The sequence below is a fragment of the Hylobates moloch genome, unplaced genomic scaffold (genome assembly GCF_009828535.3).
Source record: "Hylobates moloch isolate HMO894 unplaced genomic scaffold, HMol_V3 SCAFFOLD_3, whole genome shotgun sequence".
NCBI classification, from domain to species: Eukaryota; Metazoa; Chordata; class Mammalia; order Primates; family Hylobatidae; genus Hylobates; species Hylobates moloch.
The window spans coordinates 138645818-138666418 of record NW_026652278.1 but is presented as its reverse complement, the minus strand read 5'-3'; the positions used below and the strand labels follow the sequence as shown (position 1 = coordinate 138666418).

The 20601-nt window shown below is 41.4% G+C and overlaps 1 long non-coding RNA gene across 2 annotated transcripts; it reads left to right on the top strand.

Moving 5' to 3' along the window:
• The first annotated feature begins 1297 nt into the window (after positions 1 to 1297).
• LOC131383132 (uncharacterized) lies at positions 1298 to 19596 on the top strand. Of its 2 annotated transcripts, none has more exons than XR_009212919.1 (3): positions 1298 to 1351; positions 5833 to 5969; positions 19515 to 19596. It is a non-coding gene; the product is annotated as an uncharacterized LOC131383132 (long non-coding RNA). The 2 variants fall into 2 exon arrangements; XR_009212918.1 differs by lacking the exon at positions 19515 to 19596 and adding an exon at positions 8965 to 9060.
• Positions 19597 to 20601: the final 1005 nt, after the last annotated feature.

Genomic DNA, 20601 nt, shown 5'->3' with positions numbered 1-20601 from the left:
TTTTGCCTAATTTGTGAGACCTTCCTTTATTTTTGTTTCCCCATGTATTCTTACAGCATTTATATGGTATTATACTTATTTACTTATTTGTCTTGTTTAGATTTTGAATTCCTAAAGCAAAAATCTAAATCCATTAGAAAAAAGCAAAAGAGAGAAGAGATGAGACAGATGCACAAATGATTTCACATACCAGTTTGTGAACTGGAATTCTTCTATGGTGAAATTTCTTCAGATCAGCAGAGAAATTAAAAACAAAATTACAGATTGAGTATGCCAAATCTGAAAATCTGAAATTCAGAATGCTCCAAAATCCAAAACTTTTTGAGTGCTTATATGATGCTCAAAGGAAATGCTCCTTGAAACACTTCAGATTTTGGATTTTCAGATTTGAGATGCTCAGCTGGTATGTATAATGCAAATGTTCCCCAGAACACTGCTGGTCCAAAGCATTTCATATAAGATATATGAATTTTTCTTTTAGTTAAATTTATTCACTCTTAAGGACCATGTTTTATTTTGAAATTGTCTATCCTATTTTTTAATTTGATAATAGATAGTAGTTGTTCTTCAAATGTTTTTACTTTGGAGAATAAAAAGTTGATAGCTCTATTTGCCCACCATTTGTTTCATTTTTTTCTCTTGACCTGTAAGATCCTAAAGTCTAGTAAGGATAGGGAATAGGCCATAATGCTGATGTGATCCTAATCTACTTGCTTTGCTTGCTACAGTCATTCTCTGCATTCTTTCTGGATATGAGAGCCTAAGCCTGAAGGTGGATCTGAGCTTGATGGTGTTTGAAAAATAAGAAATGGTTAAAATTGGCATATGGTGCCAGGGTCAAAAATAAGCTATTAGTCAACTTTGATGCAAGTTGTAGAGGTTAATTGAAGTTTGTTACTGCTGCATCACATGAAAATAGGTGGAATTTGCTATTCTTGAAGGATAAGTTTGGATTAATCTGAATTAAGATAATAGATTAAATGCACTTTGAGGGATCCTGGGGGATGGACACTGTTAACCCTTTGCCATGTATCTCCATTTCTCTATAAATATGTCCATGGTAGTTTTAAAACCTGGCTGCAACTTCTTTGATACTCATCTGATAAGATAGAGTCTGTGTTCCCTCTCTTTACATGTATGTAGGCTTGTGATTGATTTTAACCCATAGAAGTTGGTGAAAATGGTCACAGTCACCATATGTGACTTCTGAGTCTAGGTCATAAAACACCATGCAGTACCACCTTGTCTGCTGGAACATTTACCTTTTGAACTCTCAGTCTTCCTGTGAGAAGTTCCACTGCCTGAGGCTGGCATGTTGTGAGAAAGCCCAAGACAGACAGACCCCTTGAAGGTAATACTGATCAACAGTCACAGCTGAGCCCAGGCTTTGAGTCAGCCCAGCCTAGGTGCCAGTCACGTGAGCTGAGAAGCTGATTCCAGCTCCTAGCCATTCTTGCCGCTCAGCCATTTGGGTCATCCCAGCTGAGGCCCTCATCATGGCCAGAGACATACCATGCCTGCTCTGCCCTGTCCTAAGTCCTGACCTGAAGAATTCATGAGGGTAGTGATTGTCGTTTTACTTCAGTGAGTTTAGGGTTGTTTGTTACACATCTCTTCCAGTGAATAGATAACTGAAACAGTCGTCTTTTGTCTATACATTTATGTACTGTTTATCTAATCTGAAAGAAGTTTCTTGCTTATAGTGACTTTTTTTTTTTGCCTGTAGCCTACATACAGTCCATTAGGTTTTTCTTTTTTTAGGGATAGGTTGGCTCCAGGGTCTGAGATTGTGCTAACTAATCCATGAGTTAAATGAGTTTTAGATTTAAAGGTTGCAAGCATGCAGGGGAGAGATCTGAGTCTTTACAGTATGCTTAATTTTTCAATGTTTCCTTTTTTCTCCTTTCCAACACATGGAAAGGGAAATGGTCTACTGTGCACCAAATGAGTGCAGAAGAAAATAAAAGTAGCACAGGTGGTAAAATTAAACTTTTAAATCTGGACCTTGAAGCTATTTCTGTCCACTTCTAAGCTTCAACTTTACATACCACTGTATTTCAGTGGCATTAACTGCATTTACATTTTGCAACTATCACCCCTATCATCCCCAGAACTTTTTTATCACCCAAAGAGAAAATGTGTACTCATGAAACAACTCCCCATTAGCCCTTGCCTCTGGCTCTGGTAACCACTGTTCTGCTTTCTCTCTTTATGAATTTGACTATTCTTGGTAACTCATATATGGAATAATATAATATTTGCCCTTTTGTATCTGGCTTATTTCACTTAGCTTCATGTTTTCTAATTTCGTCCATGTTGTATCATACATCAGAATTTCATTCCTTTTTAAGGTTGAATGATATTCCTTTATGTGTATATGCCACATTTTGTTTATCCATTCATCTGTTGATATGACACTAGGGTGGTTTCCAGCCTTTGCCTATTGTGAATAATGCTGCTGTGAACATGGGTGTACAAATATCTGCTCAAGTGCCTGCTTTAAGTTGGTTTCTACATTTTTAAAGAGTTGTAAAAGAATATTTTAAAATATTTACTATGGAACTTTTATAGAAAAAGTTTACCAACCCCTGATTTAGAGTAAATTTTAAAATTTTGATAATGGGCTATTATGAAGTTGCTGAGTGAATCTTTCCATAAAGTTCATTCATTTCTTCATGAGGAAGGTGATACTTAAGTCTTAGTAGAATTTCTCTAAATATTTGAGGAACTCTGTTGGGTCCCAAGACCAACACTGAAAAATTACTGCTTTGTTTTTGTTATTAAGGAGGAATGAAATTCACTGGTTTGAAAGCAGGATTCAGTGATTTTAAGGGGCTCCTGCAGTGAATTTAGAATGAGAGAGCACAAGAGTTCTTTAGAGCCAGCACTGAGCTATGAAAAGGCCCCACTGTGTATAATTAGGTATGCAGAAGCTAGAGGCACTGTCCTTTCCACTTTTCATCTGCTACTCTAATTTTACTCTGAGCAGGCAATGTCCTTTGAATCCTAGCATGTCCCTAAGGCAGAAGTTTCCAAACTTTCTTGTTTCACGGTGCCCTTAGAATCTCACTAGTTTTTTCATGGTGTCCCTTAGCCAAAGAACTATCTAATAGTTTCACTTATTAAGTAATTAGGTCCAAACACCTAATTACAGACATTCACATAAGATCTGACAGATGTTTCTGTGTTTCTTTTAAAAGTATAAAACATCCTAAGGTGCTTCTGTGAGTTCACTCCAGCACGCTGTCGCTCTTCAGCACACGGTTTGGGAGTTGCAGTCCCATCTGTGCTTCTGACCTGGACTAGCCTTTGTCCTTGGCCTTGCTTCTTATTTTATTCCAGATACTGTTCCCCACATTTTCAAGGCTCGCCCAACAATTGTTTCTCATGGCTTCCTCTGCTTTATAGATTTAAGTTTTACATTCTTCATTCACATTTATTCCCCCAGTATATTAACTTTTATATTGGGTTTTCTTTATAAAGTTTCTTTGTTTAAACTACTGAAATAAATATTTAAATGAATAGAACATTTGCCCTCATCTTTAAAGATGTATTACTAGAATTACCGGATTAATCACTATAGCGCTCTCTAGTTTCCTCACAAGAAAGGTGATAAAGCAGTTTGAGCACCCAACAGGCCTTAGAAGTATATGAGGTGCTTTGTCACTGAGCGAAGAAGATACTTTGAATGGTGCAAATAACTTACATAGTAAATAATAAATTACCTTTTCTATAAATTATTACTCACTAAGTAAGCTTTCTAGTAGCTCTATCTGGTGGGGAAGTTTCTTTTTTCTTTCTCTTATTGCCATTGATGTTTTATTTTCAGACCAATTTAAGTGATACTTCTAGCATATCAAGTTTCAGGTTAAAAGGAACAAGAAAAACTTAAATTACTTTAACAGATTTAAAACTAGGTAATTCAGTAGATTTGGGAGAAAAGGTCTTTCTGGTTAGGAAGAAGATTCTGTGTATTATTAAAAATGTGAGAAAGGAAAAATATTTTTATACTGAGACAAATTCTTTTAGGATTTAAATCAAAATTATTATGCACTGTATTTGTCCATTAGATGCTAGCCTGTGGTGACCCCCAGAGAAAGAAGGCTTTGACTCGGCCGGACGCCTGTAGTCCCAGCTACTCCGGAGGCTGAGGCAGGAGAATGGCGTGAACCCGGGAGGCGGAGCTTGCAGTGAGCCGAGATGGCGCCACTGCACTCCAGCCTGGGGGACAGAGAAAGACTCCGTCTCAAAAAAAAAAAAAAAACAGAAAGAAGGCTTTGACTTACACAAGGTAAAGAGAACTCATGGGGAATTTTGTCCTAGTGTGGAGGAGTTTTCTTCTTTGAACATGAGGAGTGGTCTCTATGGAGTTTGAATTTTACCTTTACTTTGCTCGTGTATTAAAGGCTGTTGAGCATCCTTGTGTAAACTCATGAGCACCTGTTCTAGATGGTTTTCTATGGGTAGGATGTGTGTGTTCGCATGCCTGTGTAACTCCTCCCACACTGTAAAAGGAATGTTCTGTGCATGCATAGCTCTGAATAGAGTCCATCAGGCTTGGGCCATAAATGGTGCCTCTATTTATGAGGTATCTTTACTATGTAGAGGTAGAACTAGATATTTTTCTCCAATAGTATAAATTCTATGATTTGCATTTTCCAATTTTTTTGTTTGGGAAATGAGAGGAAAACAGAAGAGCAAGGTCTTTGTTTTTTCCCTTCTTGCTTCATCCTCTCCCTAGAACCATGTGTAGGTCAGGATATAAGAATCTGGCAATTGCCCTAGAACCAAGCTTTTAAAATGCTCTCTATTCTCAGAAATCCCAGCTTTGTGATCAAAGCTGTGTCCCCAGGGAGGAAGTGTCCCCTGTGTCCCCTCCCTGTGTCCCCAGGGAGGAAGATTTAAGGGGAAAAGTATCTGATGTACAAGATACATCTGTTTTCCATTGCCACCAGAACAAATGAACACAAACTTAGTGGCTTAAGTAATGCATATTTAGTATCTTACAGTGCTGGAGGTCAGAAGTCTAACATGGATTTCAAAGGGCTAAAACCAAGGGGTCAGCAGGCTGCATTCCTTTCTGGAGGTTGTAGGGGAGAATCTATTTCCTTGCTCATTCAAGTCAGTGGCAGAATTCAGTTCCCTGCAGTTGTAGGACTGAGGCCCCGCTTTCTTTCCTGGCTGTCAGCTGAGGGTCATTCATAGCTTCTAGAGAATGTCCACACTCTGGTTCATGGTCAGTCCCCTTCCTCTACCTTCAAAGCCAACAACAGTGAGTTGAGTCCCTTTCATATAATATCCCTTCTTCTTCATCTTATACTCTTAAGGACCCACGTGATTAGATTGAGCGCACTCAGATAATCCAAGATAGTTTCCCCAATTCTTCTTTGTTATTGGTTGATTGATTGTACAAATGGGTCTTGCTATGTTACTCAGGCTGGTCTCAAACTCCTGGGCTCAAGCAATCCTCCTGCCTCAGTCTCCCAAAGTGCTGGGATTACAGATGTAAGCCACTGTGCCTGGCCAGTGTCTTAATCTCAAGGTTCTTAACTTTAACCACATCTACAAAATCCCTTTCTGCTCTGTGACGTAACATATGCACAGTTTCTGGAATTGGGACATGGACATCTTTTGAGGGAGGATGGTCATTATTCTGCTTACCACACTGGTGATGTTAAAAAAAATAAGTCTTCAATTTTCAATCATTCCACAGGTCTCAGTTTTGTATATTGTGTATTAATATCCAGAGTTCCTTTTCCTATGCTAAATTTAGACTTTTCTACATACACTGGTAAGCATTTGAAGACAATTCTTTTTTTCTTTTCGAGACAGGGTCTTGCTGTGTTGCCCAGGTTGGAGTGCAGTGGCATGATCTCAGCTCATTGCAACCTCTGCCTCCTGAGTTCAAGCATTCTCCTGCCTCAGCCTCCGAAGTAGGTGGGACTACAGGCATGTACCACCACACCTGGGTAATTTTTGTAATTTTTTAGTAGAAATGGGGTGTCACCATGTTGACCAGGCTGGCCTTGAACTCTTGACCTCAAGTGATCCACCCACTTCGGCCTCCCGAAGTGCTGGGATTACAGGTGTGAGCCACCACGCCTAGCTGACAATTCTTTTATAATATTTAATTACATAGAATAAAGGGAGAGAAATAGTGAGGGGGGATATGGAAATGGGTTTTACTTTTCCTCCCAAAGTGGAAGAAAATAACAACAATCTGCGAACATGTTTAAATGCTGATGGGAAGGAACTGTTAGAGAAGGAGAGCTGAATGTGGGGAGCTGGAAATTATTCCCTGAATCTGTTCTTCCTTTCTGTCATAGTAAAAGAGTTTTAGTTAGGCACCTGGCCATCCAGCTGGAAACTACATTTCCCAAACTCCCTTGCAACTAACGGTCTGAATAGTGACTAGGTTCCCATAGTAATGCACTCTCTTGGCACGCTGGAAAGCAGAATGAGGTATCCAGCACAGTTGTGGTCTTCCAGTGGAATGCTAGGGTTCATCATTCAGAAACTGGTGGCAGTGGCAGTTTTTAAATTTGTCTCTTTAAAGCCCTGTTATTAGCAACCAGCTCTGCTACTACCTAGCAGGAGGTTTGGAGAACACCTCTTCACCAAGCACTGAGGAAGGGGCCTTACTTGGTAGCTGTCCTCTGACTTCCAGAGAAGACAATGGAAATGCTGCAAAAATGGCATGTCCCGATTACAACGAGAAAATGGGATTCCCGAGAGGTAGAGGGTAGGTGGGAGATGTTAATAGACAAAGACAAATGTATGTGCAGTTAGTACAATGCATCATGGAAAAGGAATGGTCATAGGAGTGTTTTTGAAATGAAATCAAGGGGCAGCTTACTGAGGTCCACTGAGTAGACCTAGACCTCTAGGACTACTGGGCAGAAAGAAACTAGACACCATGTTAGGATTCATGGCGTCCTACCAGAGTCTCAGAACTCAGCCAGTGGACGGATGAAGCCCCTCAACAGAGATGGAGGCCAGGTGCCTCTGAAGAAGAACTCTGTAGTTTAGCCATAGTGTATCCAGTGGATTTCCTCCCAAGTCTTCCACAGGGTGACCTGGAGCTATTCACCCAGGGGTCTGTGGACTGGGAGAAGGGAATATAAAACCTACTGGGAAGTATCACATACTGGCTCTGATTTTACACTTATGCCAGAGACCAAAAACATTACAATTGTCTGCCAAAGTAGGGCTTATGGATGTGAGGTATTAGACGAATCTGTGGCTCCAATTCATGTAACAGTGGACCTACCGGGATTGCAGGCCCATCCAGTGTATATTATCCCAGTCCCAGGGTATCTGGTGGGAATACATACTCACACACATATATGCATACATGTACACATACACATGTGTGTACGCATACACATGTACATGCATATACATACACATATAGTTGGTAACTAGCAGGATACCATTCTGGTTCCCTGTCCTGTTGAGTAAAGGCTACTATGAAAGGAAGGACTATCTAGGGCCACTGGAGCTCTTCCCAAACAATTCACCAAGCTAGTAAAGAGTAAGTGATCCTGCTGGGGGGATTGTAGAAATTACTGCTGCCATAAAGACCTTGAGAGAAGCAGGGGTAGTAATTCCTACTATATCTGCATAAAACTTTTCTGTTTGGCAGGAACAAAAGCCTGATGGGCCTTGAAAATGACAGTGGATTATTGCAAACCTAATCAGGTGGTGACGTTAGCTGCAGTTATGGTTTTGGATACAGGATATTTACTGAAACAAATGATCCCCCCAGGCACCTGACATACAACTGTTGTCCTGAAAATGCATTCTTTCCCATCCTAACCAGTAGGCAAAATCAGAAGCAGTTTGCATTTATATAGCAGAGACAAGGGTGTATCTTTATTGTATTCTGTGGAACATCACACGAGTTCTTTACATTGATGAGCATGTTGTTTGTTGGACCTAGTGAGAAGGAAGTAGAAAATATATATGCTAAGAGTGGGAGATAAACCCTCTGAAAGTTCAGGGCCCTGCCACCACTTTGGTGATGTTTGAGAAGAGTCCAGTGGTTTGTAGCATGTTAGGAAATCACAAATGGCAGGACTTTGCACTGTACACCACAAAGAAAAAGGCACTGTATTTGATAAGCCTCTGGATTTTGGTGACAACATATACCACATTTGGGCATGCTGCACTAACCTACTTAGGAAATAACCTATAAGCTTCCAGTCTTAAGGAAGTCCTGGAACAAGAATAAGACCTGCAGCATGTCCAGGCTGGGTTGAAAGTTGACATGCCACTTGAGTCTTATGACCTAATGGATTCAATGGCATTGGAACTGTAGCATGGCAGCAGAGATGCTGTTTGGAGACTCTGGCAAGTCCCAGAACAAAGTACTTGGTTGTCTAGTGACTGGACAACCTAAAACACCCAGCACAAACTAACCATCATCTGATCACAGCCATAAAACTGGGCATGCCCAGTAGTATTCCATCGTAAAATGGAAATGGCAATTACAAGACGCAGCCCTAACAGGTCCAGAAAGTACCAATAAACTATTTTGTAAACTGAGCATGAGCAAAAGGCTCAGACTCATGTCTTATTGTGAGTTGGTATCAATTCAGACATACTGTCACCTGAAACCTGAAATGTTAGTATAGTTACATTTAAGATGTGGGAAGTTGGGAGGGAGAAACAACTAAATAACACAAAATACAGCGACTACAATCCTCCAAGTTGAAAAAAGTATGAATATTGTAACTTTTCATCATCTTTGACAGCTCTAAGTTACAGGTTGTGATGCTCACACATATCTAGTTTTTTTCTTCTCTTAGAAACCTGAAAAATTACACTTTGCTGTCCTCCTCGCAGTTGGGGCCATGTGGTCCTGGCCAATAGGTTATGAGGTGAAGTCACATATATCACTTTCAGGCTGAAATATTTAATTGCTGGTGTAATAATCTCTTGCACTCTCTTCTCTTACTTCAGCAAATCTTGCTACCTGGAGCAGCTGGAATGATCCTAGATGACTGAAACATGCCATGTGTTGGTCAACACTAAATAAAGTCAAAGTACTTAAAAATCTTTTCTTTTATTTTTAGTTGATGTATAATAATTGTCTATATTTATGTGATATTTTGATACATGTATACAATGTGTAACGATCAAATCAGTGTAATCAGCATATTCATCACCTCCAGCGTTTATCATTTCTTTGTGCTGTGAACATTCAAAATTCTCTCTTCTAGCTTTTTGAAAATATACAATAAATCATAGTTAACTATTTTCACCCTAATGTCTGCAGAACACCAGAATTCATTCCTCCTCTCTAGCTGTAATTTTGTATTCATTAACTAACCTGTCCCACTCCTCCTCTCCCACCTGCCTTTTCTAGCTTTTAATATCCACAATTCTACTCTCTGCTTCTATGAGCCTACATATGAAAGAGAAGATAAGGTGCCAAAATTCCCTTGGCATAACATAGAGGGAGAAATGTAAAGATTTTGGAAATAAAGATACTAGAATAGACTTTTCATGTGTAGCCCACCCAATCACCCTTCCTCTAACGTTATCTCCCCAAGAAGGGGCCTGATATGTAGTGATGTTTGTGATCATAAATATCAAAATAGAGTCACTTAGGACAAGTGACTCAGGCCATGGTCAAAGTGGAAACCACGTGCAGGGTGAAGGGAAGTAGACACGCTTTATGTTATTGTCAAATAATTGTTTTGCGTGAACACTGTGGAATAATTTTTAAAAACGATTAGTGATCATATGATTCAGTCAAGAGTCCAGCTGAAAACACATGGTAAATTAAATTGAGTGATTTGAGGAGGGTTTAATAGGATTCACAAAGGCGTGGGCGAAGAGTATGGAATCCATTTGGAGTGGTGCAGTAATGGGACAAAAAGGAGGAAGTAATGACCTCTAAAGGGAGGTAGACAGGCTGTGTGAATGAGCCATTCAAAAAGAGCTGTGACCTTCTGTGCAGGAATCAGCCCTTAGAGGGGAGCTGAAACAATGAATGCTCAACCTCACTCTCCTCCCTTGTCTGATCTCTGGTTACTGCCCGCTCTTGGCGAAACCTGATGGAAGCCAGAGGACAGGGAAGCCTGTTGTAGTCCAAACAGATCAGCCTCCCAGGGCACAGAGCACAGCAGAGAAGGGGAGAGGATGGATTTGGTGTGACAAATGGAAGAATTCCAACCCGACATAATGTAACAGAAAATATTTAAAACATACTGTAACAGAAAATATTCCAATTCCCCTATGCTTCCATTACTGCATAACATTTTTTTCTTTTTTTTTTTAGTGAAAGAGAACGAGCTGGAAATTAGATGTTTGGGACATAAACCTACCTACATTCATATGATACAATATTGTTTATTTTTATTCTGCATCTATATAAATATTAATTATTTACATTTTTCTTGCTAGTGTCCATCTGAAATTGGCTGATACCACATCATCATCATTCCTATTTTACCCACAGAGAATGTGATTCATTATGATTTTTGAATATGCCCTCATTCTCCTGTGGCCACTGAAATGGCCTGCTGCAGATTTGACCCAATTATTTCAACCATCTTCACGTTTGATTCTCATCACTATGGGTCGAATGAACTCTGTGGCCATCGACACTGATTATGATGGGGCTTGCAGGCATAAGTTCGGCTGTGCCACAGACTAATAATCTGGCGCAGAAACATTCTCAAGAGTCTGTTTAGAAAAAAATCAGTGGAAAAGAAGATGCTGATCCGTTGAAATTCTTTTCCATTTGAATTTTCAGCTACACTGTCACCAGCATTAAAAAAAAAAAAAAAAAAAAAAGTAAAACAACAGGCCAGGTGTCCTGAAATAGGCCCCCTATGTCTTTGGAAAGAGCAAATGGGTGACAATATCCAGATCTGAAGGTTACAGCAACACGAAGCTGACCAGTCTGGTTTTGCTCAGGGAACCCAGAGCCGCACTTTGTGTATTTTCTGAAAGAGGCGAAGGAAGGCAGAGCAGAAACAAAGTTTGAAACCGAAGACTAGTATACTTTTATGCAAAAAAAAATAATACCAAAATGAAGCCTGGTGGCCCAGTTTTCTTTCTAGTTATAGGTAATTCCTAATATTTCTAGTAATGAGCCATTATTGTATTGTATTGTATTGCGTTGCGTTGCGTTGCGTTGCATTGCATTGCATTGCATTGCATTGCATTGCATTGTATTGTATTGTATACTATTGTGTATTGCATTCGCCATACCATTGTTGTTTTTATCCATGACCTGAAAGAATTTCAACTTTAAGAGGAGACTGTAGTTTCTTAATTAGATTATTTTAAGTGTGGGAGATTATATGTGTGTGTGTGCCTATGAATATACAGTTACAAACTCTTACATCTAGCAGGGTTTTGTTTTTCCCCAAAGATGGTTTATGACACTAGACACTTTCTTGTTGTGAAAGCTTATTGATATTAACTCATATTTCTGTTTATAATATTTATATTATTTGTTTTTATAAATTTACATATTACATGTATAATATGAAAGATCATATTTATTTTGGAAACCACATAATCTAGTTTATTGCTGATTTAATAAATAGATTTCTTTAGCCTTACCTGGCAGCTCTTTTTTCAAGAAAAGGTTAGCAATCTTACAACTTATCTCTTAGTTGCTATTTTAATCACTGTTTTCTTTTTTTTTCTTGAAACGGAGTCTCGCTCTGTTGCCAGGCTCGAGTGCAGTGGCGCAATCTCAGCTCACTACAACCTCCACCTCCATATTCAAGCAATTCTTCTGCCTCAGCCTCCTAAGTAGCTGGGATTATGGACACCCACCACCATGCCCGGCTAATTTTTTTTTGTATTTTCAGTAGAGACAGGTTTTCACCATGTTAGCCAAGCTGGTCTCGAACTCCTGACCTCAGCTGATCCACCAGCCTTGGCCTCCCAAAGTGCTGGGATACAGGCATAAGCCACCACTTTTTTCTTTTTCTTTTGCTCAATAGAAATCCAGTACTACTTTTCAAGCTTTTCCACTTTTATATCCCTAATGGTGGAGAAGATTGAACGCCTGTTTGCCGGGGGTCTGAGTATTGCAGGGAGGTTCCACAAAAGACAAATTTATCTCAAATCTTATATTTTATTTGAATAATTTATTGGAACTTTGCAATTTATGTACATATGTATACCGATACACTTATATATAACATAAAATTAAAACAAATATATATTCATGTATGTTTGTTTTAATTTTTTTTTTTTTTTTTGAGACGGAGTCTTGCTCTGTCACCCAGGCTGAAGTGCAGTGGCACAATCTCGGCTCACTACAAGCTCTGCCTCCCGGGTTCACGCCATTCTCCTGCCTCAGCCTCCCGAGTAGCTGGGACTACAGGTGTCCGCCCCCACACCCGGCTAATTTTTTGTATTTTTAGTAGAGATGGGGTTTCACCATGTTAGCCAGGATGGTCTCGATCTCCTAACCTCGTGATCTTCCCGCCTTGGCCTCCCAAAGTGCTGGGATTACAGGCGTGATCCACCACACCTGGCCTGTTTTAATTTGTTTAGCGTTTTAATTTACTTACTAATAAATCTGGTAAAACTATGTCCGTTTTTGTCTTGGTGCTCTGGATATTCCCTAAGACACTGCTACTCCTTTTATGCACCAAGTTTGAGAGGCCCTAGGCATGCAGGTGGCCTGAATGTCTTTCAGCCATCCAGCAAAATATTTACCGAGCACCCACTATTGCTCAGCACTGTACTGAGCCCTTAAGTTACTGTGGGGAACTAGACATCCTTTTTCCTGGCTCTGCACCTCTGCCTATGTCAGCCACTTGTTTAGAATGCCCAGGCGGACATGGTAGCTCATGCCTGTAATCCCAGCACTTTAGGAGGCTGAGGCAGGAGGATCACTTGGGCCTAAGAGATTGAGACCAGCTTGGGCAACATAGTGAGACCCTGTCTCTAAAAAAAAAAAAAAAAAATTAGGCAGGTGTGGTGGTGCATGCCTGTGGTCCTGATTACTCAAGAGGCTAAGGTGGGAGGATTGCTTGAGCCCAGGATTTCAAGGCTGCAGTGAGCTCTATTGCATCACTGCACTCCAGCCTAGGTGAAAGAGCGAGACCCTGTCTTAGAAACCCAAAAAAGTTCTTTGGAAATAAGCCTGGGCAACACAGGGAGATCCCCCATCTTCACAAAAAATGAAAAAATATATTAGCTGGGTGTGGTGGCATGCAGCTATGGTCCCAGCTACTCGGGAGGCTGAGGTGGGAGAATTGCTTGGGCCTAGGAAGTTGAGGCTGCAGTGACCCATGATAGCACCACTGCACTTCAGCCTGGGTGACACAGAGAGACCTTGTCTTAAAAAAAAATTGCTCAACCCCTTTCCCCTCACCTATCCAACTTCCATCTGTGAGTCTATCCTCCCATCTCACCTTACTCTGAACTACATTTCTGAGAAGACTTCAGTTATCTCGTTCCTGGATGAGCACAGTGGCCCTCCCTCAACAGGGCAACAAGGTGGCTGAGCCGGGGGCGGGTAATAAGTTTCAAGGCCTCTAGCTGAACTCTGCTAATATGCAAATTAATATCTGAGAAAGGACATTTTTTTTTCTTGTACTAGCTAGGCTGGATTTCCCAAATTGTTTGAGTGATCCCTGCCCCTCTTAATGCTTCTGTAAGAATGCAAGGTGGCAGAGGACCTGTGTCCTTCTCCTGGAGCACAACCATGGTGTGTCCAGTTATATTCTTTCCGAGAGTTGGACGGCAAGAATCCTGAGTACTCATGTATCATGTTCCCCTTGTACCATGTCTTTGAGCCTACACTGTGTGATACAAAGTCCTCTTGTTACACAATAAGGACTATTTGGACAAAGACATTATTTAAATGTTTTGTGAGTCTTTGCAGACGGTGACCAGAATTTTACTTCATTTAGGGATCTAGCAGAGTTCTCAGCAGGTAAGAGACACTCAACAAGTGACAGGTAGATGCAAGAGTAGAGTACACTGCACATTTGAATTGAAATATTCTGCCAGTGGAATCGTATTACCTCCCATAGCTCTCATGCCTCTTATCCAGGTTATACACCATTGTCCCTTTACTCTTACATGCAGTAAGCATGATGCCCAACTGAAGAACTATTGAATGAATGAGCAAATGATTGAATGACTGAAGGAACAAATGTTAGAGAAAATCCAGGCTTCGATTCCTACCTCCTCCATGATACATCTTCTGACTGTTGCAGTCTCGAGAGATTGCCTCCTATTCTGTATCATTCACTTAGTGTATTCATTCATTCATAGGCTACCATAAATGGTTGATTATAGTCTATGTCTGTGTTCTATCTACTCAACCAGATTTTTTTTTTGAGATGGAGTCTTGCTCTATCACCCAGGCTGGAGTGTGGTGGTGCGATGTCGGCTCATTGCAATCTCCACCTCCTGGGTTCAGACGATCCTCCCACCTCATCTTCCCGAGTAGCTGGGGATTATATGCATCTGCCTCCACACCCGGCTAATTTTTGTAATTTTTAAGTAGAGACGGGATTTCACCATGTTGACCAGGCTGGTCTTGAACATCTGACCTCAGGTAAACCACCTACCTTAGCCTCCCAAAGTGCTGGGATTATAGGCGTAAGCCACCACACCCGGCCCACTCAGCCAGATTTTAAAAGGCTGGGACTATGTCTTACACACTTACATCTATTCATTATGCCTGGCACGGTGTCTTGTAATAGCATGCTCAATATGTATTAGTTGTCGATAATGAAATTCTGTGAGGACAATAATGAACTTCCAAGCTGTTGTTCCATTTTGCTTTGACCTTTCTTGTAGAAGTTCTTGAATCTGAAGTAGTGTCAATAGCAATTTACATGATTATAACACATACGAAGTTTAGCTTTGATTATGCTAAACTAAATGTGCTCCAGGGTGAACACATTTGTTCTATGAGAAAGAAATTAAAAGTATCTTTTTATCATATTTACTGCAGTGGATGATCAAGGGTGCAAGACAGTGTGTAATAAGGAAAAAAGCACTGTGCCAGGAGGCAGAGTTGTTTCCAGGTGTGTAGATTGGTGGTAATTTTGTGTCTCTGTCACCTGTGAAATGAGAACGGACACAGGAGAGTATAGCTTGGGAAGTTTGTTGATATGCAATATTGGGGGAAAGCCCACGGCATAATGACAAACAGAGTGACTGGAGCCCCTTGGAACACTGGAAGTCAACGAGCCCTCTTTGGAGCCAGGCCAATCTTACTATAGCTAGTTTTGGGACTTAAGTAAGATATAATCTCTTTGTGTCTCTATTTCCTTATCTGTAAAATGGGAACAATAATGGTAACAACCTCAAAGTCTTGAGATAAGCACTCAGTGAGATAATGTATGCAAAACTCTTAGCATAGAATCTGTTATATTGTAAGTACTAATAAATAGACCTTTCCTCCTGCAGTGGATGCCTATGGAGCTGCTTTGCTCCACATTTACTTTCTTCTGAAAACTGTTCTCCCCTTCCCTATCCACTTGGCACAGCAGGAGCAGCCGTGATACCATGTGACCCAGTCCTCTGGCCAATGAGTCCCTTCTTAGAATTTATTGGACTGGGCATGAAGAGACAGAGCTGAGAGTCTCTCTTCCCTTGACACGTCTGAAGAAGTGGCAGGGAATCATGCTTAGGGGTTGTCAGCAGTTAGATTTCCTGCTGTGGAACAGGCCGGTCTAAAGGGAGGCAGGTAAACAAGCAGGTAACTTGAGAGCAGCAAGAGAGGCAAGATACCCAGAGAGCTTGATGGTATCTGAACTCCTGTTTCCAGCTAATCTGAGATCCAGTCTCATTCCTGTCCTCAGTTCTGTGAGGAGCCCCAGGACTCTAATAACAAATTCATCTTTTGCTTAGTCATTGTGCTGGAATACACCATGGCAGGTGGGTTAAGCTGGGAATTACATTCCATGCATGGTTCTGGGTTAGAGTTGGCCATAGAGGAAGATGCACAAGATTTGGAAGGTGGAAAAGAAGCAAAGATCATTATTCTTGGAAGGTCGTCATAGTCAGATAGATAGACACAGAGGTGTCTGGGTCCCCACTTATTCTTCCTCTCCTCCACACTGTCCAGCTCGGCTTCGTGATTGCCAGCCCAGCTCACCAAAAGCAGACCTACTCCCTCCTCCCCCTTACCCAGATGCTTGGCTGCAAACCCATAGAGGTGGTAGCTACACAGAGGGAACATCTTCCCATAGACGTCTCTGAGAGCTCCTGCTTTGCAATCTCACTGAAGTGGCTGGGTATATTTGGTGTCGCAGATTTCCCTGAAAGCTCCAGCTTACCTACTCAAGCCAGTGCTTTCAGAGGATTCATTTATGACTCTTTCTTAAATTCCCTGACTTTCACTTTCTCAGCTGCTCTCACATTTGTGTGAGATCTAATTCCTATAATAAATCTTTTATTCCCACAATACTCTAGTGGCTTTGCTTCTCTGATTTAACCCTAACTGCTATAGCTAGTTTGTGTTTCTTTCACAAGCCGAAATGATAGCAATCCTAGATATTTTGCATTCTTAAACAAAAGGACACAAAATAAAGGGAAATATCAAGACAACACTTTGAGAAAATATGTAATAATAATAATAGTGATAATAATCTTTTTGAGACAGGGCTTGCTATGTTTCCCAGGCTGGCCTTGAACTTCTGGGCTCATGAGATCCTCCCACCTCAGCCTCCAAAGTAGTTGGGACTACAGGTGCATGCCACTGCACTTGGCTTTATACAATGTTTTTAGAGGAAACAAATTTTAGATTTTCTTGCAACATTTTTTTTTTTTTTGGGATAGAGTCTCGCTCTGTCTCCCAGGCTGGAGTGCAGTGGTGCAATCTCGGCTCACTGCAACCTCTGCCTTCCGGGTTCAAGCAATTCTCTGCCTCAACCTCCCAAGTAGCTGGGATTACAGGTGCCCGCCACCATGCCCGGCTAATTTTTTTGTATTTTTAGTAGAGACAGGGTTTCACCATCTTGGCCAGGCTGGTCGAACTCCTGACCTCGTGATCCACCCACCTTGGCCTCCCAAAGTGTTGGGATTACAGGCGTGAGCCACTGTGCCCGGTCAACATTCTTTGTATATATAAAGGACAGATTGATGATAACTCATGGTGATTTTATTAAAATTGCCTAATATGTCCTGAAATTCTTGAACCAAATTGAGAAAGATAGGTGTGACTTTTGCCTTTCCCAGGCAGGTAGAAAATGACACTTTAAGGAAGGTACATTACGAGAACATCAAGCCTTGGGGTAAAGTGGATGCACTTTGAACATGGATTAGTGACAATGACTTCAACTTCACCACTATAGATTGAGGCAGAGGAACAGAATCACCAGGAAATGTGTGCATGTGCATGCACACTCACGCGCACACACACACTCACACTCACACCGTTTTTTTATTTTGTTTTAACAGAGATTTAACCTGATGTGATTGGAATAGCTGGTTCAATAGTCTCTTTAAAGGCTTTTGTCTTTGTGTTTGAGGATGGAGCTCCAAGTCCAATCTTCCTAAGGCTTTGATACCTTCCTCTGCACTATGCCTGGAAAATTCTTCAGACTAAGGTATACTAACTTCCTTAAACACAGTTGGAAGAGCTGCTTCTCTTGACAAAGAAGGCTGAACCAAATTTAGAGGTTCACATCCCCAACTTCATTGGAATCTGCCAATATGTCTCCATTCCAATTTTCTAAGGGCCTACTCATTTTGGGCATATGAAAATATCCCTTCTGAGATGAGGGACAAGTTGTTGCATCTGTCCTCTATAAGTTTTCTATTGCTAAGTCACAAATTACCAGAAACTTAATGGATTAAAGTAACCCATATTTATTATCTAACAGTTTCTGTAGGTCAGATGTTGGGACATGGCATGGCTGGCTTCTCTGCCAGGTATTTACTTGGATGCAATAAAGATATTAGCTGGGACTGTGATTGTCATCTGGGCTTGGCCATTTGTTGCTTTCCTTTTTTGGAAGGTGTTTTGGAGATCTTCCTTTGTTATTGGCCTCACACAGGAGGGTGTGCAACTAGAGCAACCTTTTACAAGTTCTTCAAGGTAACTGCAAATAAACTAGGCATGGAAGGCAGATAGAGGGGAGGAGTAACATACTTGGGGTGGTCAAGGAAGGAAGAACTTCAGTAATGTGATTTTTAAGATTGAGCTGTGGGCACAAGCAAAACACATTTTGATAACAAGCTAGTAAAGCTAGCTACATTAAACTTTTTTTGGTAGCAAGTGATCAAAATTTAATTTTATTTCCTTAAAAAAAAATTTGTTGACGTAGTTGGAAAGTTCAGAAGCTCAGCCAACTTCAGATGTGGCTGGGTCTAGGGGTTCATAGTGTGGCTGGGTACACTTGTCTCAGATTTCCCTGACACCCACAACAAATTGGGGGTTGTCAGCAGTTAGGTTTCCTACAGTGGAACAGACCAGTCTACAGAGAGGCAGGCCTGAGAGAATTTCTCTTCTTCAGTTTTAGCCAGGCCCTTTCCTAGTCTGCATCTCATCCTTTAATCTTTCAGTGTTAATTTTGAGCTCCTACCTCCTAATATGGACTTTAATTGTAGCAGAAAGAAGTGCTTCCTGTTACTTCTCTAGAATAATTTCATGGATAGTGATTGGGTTGGCTCCAGCAACATACCTCTTTCTGAATCACTGTGCTATGCACATGGCATGGGGTGAACAAATTGGCCAGGTCTGGGCTATGTGCCCTTTTTTGTAGCTGGACAAAGGGTGGGAGGAGATTGATGGGGGCAGGGTGGAATGGGTCCAATTGCACCTGTGCTGCATGGAATGCAATCTCTACAAGAAATACAAATGGTGTTTCCAGGTGCAGGGGGAGGGTATGTTTAGCAGGCAGAAACAGCAGCTATCTTCTATACTCAGTAACCATTGGCTTTGGTTCCATAAGGTCATGGAGAGGGCTGGGGACAGTGGAGGAGAGATAGTGCCCCACCCAAAGGTTTGAGTTACTTTTGTCCACCAAGGGGGAACACATCCATAATTCCACATCATTCAGAAAAATCTTCCCAATGTATAATTTTTAGAGAAATGATGATATATTAAGAATTATTTTAGTCAGTTTCTTATGTACAACTTTCTAGTTTCTTGTTCATGGTTCCATTTTCCCCATTATCCAGGTACAGTAAAGGAGCTTTCTTTATTCTTTCTCCTCTCTGACCCATCAGTGACTCAGATTTGACAACTCCTGCTTTGTAATGTAGTTTATACCTTCCTGTTCATTATTCTGGGTTAGATCTTTATTACCATAGGCATAACCTGTCAGGAGTCTACTAACTAGTCTCTTTACTTCAAGCAATCCTGCCCTCTACTGCCAGATGAATCTGATAAAATCTTATTTTGATCATGTCAATTTTCTACTTTCACAGCCTGCATTGGCTCCACATATATATTCAGATGAACTCCATATTTTTTACCTGGTGTCTTAATCAATAATCTTATGTTTATAACAGAATAACTGAAACGGAGTAATTTATAAGGAAAAATAATTTATTTCTTACAGTTATAGAAGCTCAGAAGTTCAGTGAAAGGGGCCAGGCAGAGACCAAACTACACCAGTCGCGGTCAAGAGATCTTTATTGGAGGTATCGAGCAGTACCACGCAAGGAGAAGGAAGAGAAGAGAGAGAGGGCTGCTTGTGTGCTGGGTTTTATATCCCTTGGGCCTACGTGGATTGGGCTAGGGGCGGGCCCAAGGGAAGGTGGGAGATGCTTCTTTCTGATTGGCCCTCCTTTGGCGGGTTCAGACAGTGCCTGGTCAAGGAGGGGAGAAGAACCCAGAACCGGCCCCATCTTAAGGTACGGCGCCATTTTAAGGTACCCCATGTTACCTGACATTCCTCCCTTTTTGTTTCCTTAAATGGGGGAAAATGGGCGTCGTGGTTCACCTGGCTGCTTCCCGCTGAGTGGGGGCACTGTGGGGAGGGGGCACAGGGAGAACTGTCAGGGTTGTGCATGGGGTAATGTTCCTTGTAGGTATAGATTCTCCAGTGCCGTGAGCCAGTTGAGGGGCAGGGATGGGTTGGCAATGAGCCAGCTGTCGGCACGGAGATCATTGAGAAATTTGTGGAATCGGTTGGCGGTTGTCATGACTGGCTTGGGTTAGCAGGTTGTGAGCCTGTCTGTGGAATCTGTCCCGTTCTCGCTGGTGGCTAAAAGTTGGTAGTTTCTGAGGAGAAGCTGGTTAAATGTTTGGTTAGATGTGGAAGAGAAACTTAATGAGGCAGGGGAGTAGTGCGCAGAAAGCGAGGACACCCATCGGGGGTCTAAAAAGGGAAGGAGCCAAGCTAAGAGGGGGGTTTTGAGGGTTTCCCGAAGGGAGGGAGTAGTACTAGCATTCATTAGTTTACGTTTTACCTGATATAGGTTTTAATGCTAGTTTCGATTACTTGGGACTCATTAATGTAATAACAACAGTTCTCCTGTAAGAAGATGCAAGTACTGCCTTTTTCGGCTGTGAGTAGGTCAATGGCGTGGCGGTTTTGAAGGGTGACGCCAGCTAGAGATGTGATTTGTCGTTGGAGGGCGGCTAGAGACTGAGCCGTTTCCTCAATGGCCGTCTGCATCTGGGTTTGGAAATCTGAAAATTGG